Here is a 6,030-nt window from a genome sequence, read left to right on the forward strand (position 1 = left end):
AACTTGTCCTGCCTCGATATCGCCAGTCTCAATGTCCAATTGATGTGATGATGTCCAAATTTGTCCAATACTACATCATAAGCCGTGGGACAAGTGAGAGTCCATGTAGAAAGGCCTAGATAAGAACCCTTCCTTTGTGAGCTGGAGAAAATAGTCTCTATGTGTAGTCATCTTTGTGCCAGCTTCTATATAGGCCGTATCCATGTTCTTTGGGTATCCAACTGAAATCGTATGAAATCTGGTGACCTTCCTCCATACCAGAGAGAGGGGCTGCATTTAGAGAATATTGAAAGGGGGAGCCTGTCCATGGAGAAACCATGTAGCTCAAACCATGTTGCCATCTGTGCATACCAACTTGATGTATCTCCCTGTGCTCTCAAGTGCCTGGAGCACTCCAAGGCCAACCGAGCATAACGATCTTGTGGGAGCTCCCATAAGCTATGTATTAATGTCATTGATCTTGTAAGAGCTTCAACCACCAAAAGAAGGGTAACCAGCTCTACTCGGATGATTGCATGGGGAAGCGAGGCCTTAGCCTGATCATCCTGGAGATCATAGAGATAAGTGGCCTCTCCATGTCTCACCACCCACCTATATGTCCGTGATGACAACTATGATGATCTAATGAGGGTCCCTGTATCTACTCTTCATCTAGCATAGCTGAGACGATAGAGTATCAAAAAGCAATATCTTGTTGCAAGGCTCCTGGAACTGAATCTGTGAACACATCCTCTTCAAACCTCCCAAATCTGTGTATGCTCCAGTTAGTCTAGTCTCTGCCGCTCTCCTCATGGAGAAGATTGGGCCACTAAAAACCACCCCAAGGTAAGTGTACATATCCGTTTACTCCACTCGCTCATGTCCACTCGCTTATGTCCATAAGTTAAACTGGGTGTTGATTTTTTAACCCATTGCACGGTAGTATTGAATATCATAGTCTTGGTCTTCCCAAGGTTAACACACATAATAGTATCTTACACAAATGTGTGTAAAGCATGAATGATGTTGCATCCCCTAAGGTGAATCTAAAATAAGCACTATCTGCATACAACAATAGGGGTATTCATGTCCCTGTCAACTGTGCTCCTCTGTCCCCCTCCCTCTCTATGTAGTTTGAAGCCTTATCCATATACATGCCAAAAAGGGTGGGATATTAGGAAGCCCTCTTTCACCACAATGGTGGAGTGATTAATCTTTGACATCCCGTGGGATATACGCACTCGTCCTACAGTTGTCCTGTACAAGGCCATGATCCCCCATATGAGCTCTACTAGCGCTCCTAGCTCTTGCAATCTACGTATCAATCTACCCCTCGGAATTGTATCAAAAACTTTGCGGAAATCTACAAGGCTACAAGAAATCCTCCTCCCATGAAATCTGCCCTCCTCAATAATAGCTCGTAGTGTGAGAATGTGATCTAGAGTAGAGAAATCCCTCCTGAAACTAGTTTGGCCTGGTGCTTGGATGCCCTCTCTTTTTACCCGTCTACTCAACTCATGCTTAATGATGGATGCATATAATATGGCTAGTGTGTTTTCAATCATGACAGTGTGGTAATTCCCAGGCAAAGTAAGATGCCCATATTTGAAAATAGGTACAATTGTGGACATGCTCCAAGTATATAAGGAGTTATAACCCTCACACATAGCTCTATTAGACATCAATACAAGAAGATCAACCAAAAGATCCTTGGCATGTATAAAATGCTCAGCTACCAAGCCATCATGGTCATATGTTCTCCCAGTCCACTTGGATTCTACACCCCCCCTTTTTTCCTTCGTTTAAAGGTGAAATTATTTTTTTGATTACTTGTGAAGGACCCATCTTTGTTAGAGGTTTCCTTCACTGTGAAAATAGCCTCTTAATAAGAAGAATTAAAAAGGCCTTGCTCTCTTTTTCTTGAAGGTTCAACCCTTCTTTTTTTTGCCTGTAAAAGCGTCAGAGTTTATATTAGGTGTATCTCTACTTTATCAAGTCCCTCCACCACAGTCCAATGTCGCTACATCTTTTAATCAATAGCCTTCTTTACCATCTCTGATAAAGAAATTGCAAGTACATGGGTATGTCTCTGGTGTAACTGCTGGTCCGGGGCCACGTAGAGAGAAGTAGCATACTCACCCCATATGTTTGTGGATGTAATAGCTGGTGTGAGAAGTGATGACGCCCATGAAAAGCTCCCTTTGTAGTCTGACTCTCGTCCCTCTACATTCCTCATCATACCAATTGTTTTGGGGCATCTTCCCAGAATGAGGTCTCTTCGAAGGATGGCTATGTGGGAAGGCATGTGCTCCTGCATCATGTAGTATGTCCGTCAGAGCCTGTGTGAGCTCATGAATGCGGCACCCTGGATCCTCTATGCAGAGGTGCATGCATATCTCATCAATATAGACAGAGTCTATCTCCCTCGTAAATCACAAGAAGTTTTGGGCAGATTCTTACAATAATTCTCACATTGTGACTTACCTCAACATCATGAGCTTCTGTGAGGGAGGCACCGCATACCTAGCTAGGTACGATTGGGGGCAGGGGACCGCCGGCCCGGTGGGGGGGCCGCTTGGTCCCCTGCCCCCAATCGCACCTAGCTAGGCCGGCGGTCCCCTGCCCCCAATCGTACCTAGCTAGGTATGTGGTGCCTCCTGAGCAGAAGCTCATGATGTTATGCATTGTATGAAAAACACTAAAAAAGACTCCATTTTCCTACATGAGAAAATTTCTAAATCTTCTTGTGAATGTATAGCGAGTGGGCTTGGGTGCATGTGACAATGCAGTATACTATAAGAGAACATAAGAAAAAGTCACGACACCATGATCCACTACCACCCCAATTGGCCGAGGGCCCACCACAACCACCACAAAATCATCAATACATGGAATGACACTGGGTGTAGGCATGACATGATCCAATGTACTAGCTACATGACGATGGGGGAAACGAGCAAAACCGCTCGACTCAAAGAATCTCCCAATACCATTCAAGATGGCATCTCAGAAAGAAATCTGGCATAATTTGTTTGCTCTCTATCATGTGAGACTCTAGCACACCCAAATCTGGCATACTTTGTTTGCTCTCTATCATGTGAGACTCTAGCACACCCATGTCAGTGGTATCAAGCTCTCTCAACATCTCCGCAGAGGTGCCATAGAAGACGGACAGGCACTGCACTGTCCTGGCGTTGAAATCTGTGTGCGTGTGTGTGTGTGTGTGTGATGTGAGAGAGAGAGAGAGAGAGAGAGAGGTATTGATTGATCGTGAATGAGGGCGCTTTCGAATGGGTGAGGCCGCCTGGGCATTTACACAGGAAGCTTAGAGCTGCGGGGGCTACAGTAATTCATTGTCGCATGCACCACAAGCGCTTGAAACCAGTTCCCCGGTATACTTGAAATCATTGCAGCATTGGTACAGTCCATGCCTAATTCAAGGAGGCTCAATGCGAGAACGGAGAAGCTCAGGACTATATACACATGCACATTTAAGAAGCTCGTTCATGGGATCGACGGCGCGGAACTGAGGTGCGATCGGCGAGACGATCTGGATCGTCAACGTGGCGGGGCCGGGCTTGAGGTAGGAGGTAAACCCGGGTGCCGAATGGCAAGACGACGTGGCGTCGGGTGGGTGACGTGGCCTCGGACGACGAGGTGCCACGTGGATAAAGGGGCAGGTGGGTGGCCGGGGCGGCTTTTCGTGCACGGACAATGATTGTCAGTTAGGGCGCAGAAAGGGATTGCTTCATGCAAGGTGGGGTGGTGGGTCACTTTCATATTTGAATTGGGGAAGGTCATGCAACAGAGCAGGTGTAGGGGTAAACCCGAGCTTCTGAACAGGGGGCGCAGGCGGGTGTTATGTGTTGACGAAGATGCACGCCTCTGCCAGTGGATGGGCAGCGGTTGGGGGGCCTTGGGGGTGGGATCTGAATGGGTTGCTCTTGCAGCTACAAGGCAATGAGAGCTTCGGGGAGCTTGATGGTGCTTGGAACGAGTCCGAGGGGGGGGCGGTTGGCGCTTCTGATGAAAACTCAAGTGATATGGATGAGGTGGAAGAGTTCTTTGAAGAGCATCAAAGTGGGTGTTTGGATGCATTTGCTTTTGCATCAACTAGGTACTTTGCTTTTGATAGACAAACATACGGGCTTATGATAGCTTCTATCGAAAGTGGCTAAACGATTACCATAAGTGCTCTCAAAGCCCATGACAAGCGAGGTGTGCTAGACTTGAAAAAATGGGCAAGAATGAGGGATTCACTCCATGTAATGGCTGACCAAGGTGGATCTTCGCGTCTTGTTATTGGGAATGGAAAGTTGATTGCATGTATAGAATATTGGGAAAGCATTGTTTCCGCATGCCACTCAAACGACCATTTATTCTTGCGGGCAACGATGGCATCCATTGCGTGTACATGGTGCACAAGTATTAGACAACATGGAATCCCACTTGCTTATGTGAAGGAGTTTTTGGACTTGTGTGTTTGTGCATCATTGCCCAGGTTGGGGGAATTGGAGAGCCATGACACCACTTCCACAGAAAAGTGCCCGGGTTTACAAGACAGACAAAAGAGTCCCGGCAAGGATGAAGGTGGTGTTGAGGAACATACAGCGCTGATGGATGATATTCAAAATGTGATCAACGCTATTGCCATCAAGCACAAGGCTAGATTGGTAGAGCGGCAATCATCGTCGTCGAGGGGCTTCATTCAACTTGTGTGTCATCGCAATGGGGAGGCATGAAGAAAGGGCCAGGATCATCGAAGACTACACACATCAAAGAAGTGTGGATGCCCATTTACTATCGTCATTCAACGCATCTATGATATAAAGGAAAGTGTAAGGATAAGGGTTCATGTTGGGCACAAAGGTCATGTGCCGGGATCACGTGAGGATCTTTATCACTTGTCGGTGCATCCTACTGTGAGGAAACGATGCATGGAAGATTTGTTTGACGTTGGAACATGTCGCCATGTTGCAAAGATGAGTGTCTCCAAGGAGCTATTTCACTTCAATATGGCATTGACGATAGAGCAAGTGTCACATAGATTCTTCATGATACCAAAGGAAATTCAAATGATGGCATATCAGCTTCGATCCGAAGGTAGATAAAGCCCTGAATGTCTCGTTGCTGGGATAATCATAGGTTTGTATGGGCTTATCTGTCATGGTGCTTGGGTTTATTTTGGGGTAGTGCCTGGGTTAATTTATTATTTTGCCTGGGTTTATCTGTCATATTCATTTAAGACTTGAGTTTAATCGACTGCTTTTGTTTAGGGAGGCTAGGAAGCAATGACTGATCTTCAATTTTCCAGGAGGCTCTAAAATTAAAAGAGCAAAACAAAGTTCTCTATTGTCAACCCTACAACCCGGATGCCTTCGATGAGATGGAAAGGCCATTCATACTCATTATTCAGGATGATTGGATGCTCGGCATGTGCTTGCGTTTCTCAACAAACAATGCTTGGGCAATAGACTCCACATTCAAAACAAATGTTTTTGGGATGCCACTCTATGCGGCCGTATTGCCAAATCAAAATGGAATTGGTTTACCCTTGTGGTTTATGTTATGCACACATGATGTAGGAACATCTCAAGAAAGCATTGCTTTGCAAGTGACACTAAGGCTTGTGTTCCACAAAATGAACAACATTCGCCCTCGAGCATTGGTGATTGACAAGTGTATGACTTCATTATTGGCCATCAATAAAGTTGTTCATGCTAATCAATCTTGTTGGGAGGTGGACAAAGATGGGACAACTCAACAAGTTGCATGTACTGTCTTGCTATGTTGGTTCCATACCAAGAAAGCATGGGTGGAACACTTGCTTCCACAGGTTTGTAATATGGTTTTGTATATGTGTATGTGGGTTTATCTGCATGTTAGAGGTTTATCTGTTAGTGCCTGGGTTTATCTGTCAGTGTCTGGGTTTATCTGTCAGTGCCTTGGTTTTTCTGTGTGTGAGAGCTTATCTGTGTGGACCTGGGCTGATATGGGTGAACTATAGATTATCTCGTATATGTTTCTTGATATGCCTGCCCACTTTTTTTG

The 6,030-nt window shown here is 45.6% G+C and overlaps 1 pseudogene; it reads left to right on the top strand.

The window, feature by feature from the left end:
* The first annotated feature begins 3,854 nt into the window (after nucleotides 1–3,854).
* On the top strand, nucleotides 3,855–4,870 carry LOC147429031 (uncharacterized; annotated as a pseudogene).
* Nucleotides 4,871–6,030: the final 1,160 nt, after the last annotated feature.

The sequence above is a fragment of the Adiantum capillus-veneris genome, chromosome 22 (genome assembly GCF_014529385.1).
Source record: "Adiantum capillus-veneris isolate H3 chromosome 22, ASM1452938v2, whole genome shotgun sequence".
Lineage (NCBI taxonomy): Eukaryota > Viridiplantae > Streptophyta > Polypodiopsida > Polypodiales > Pteridaceae > Adiantum > Adiantum capillus-veneris.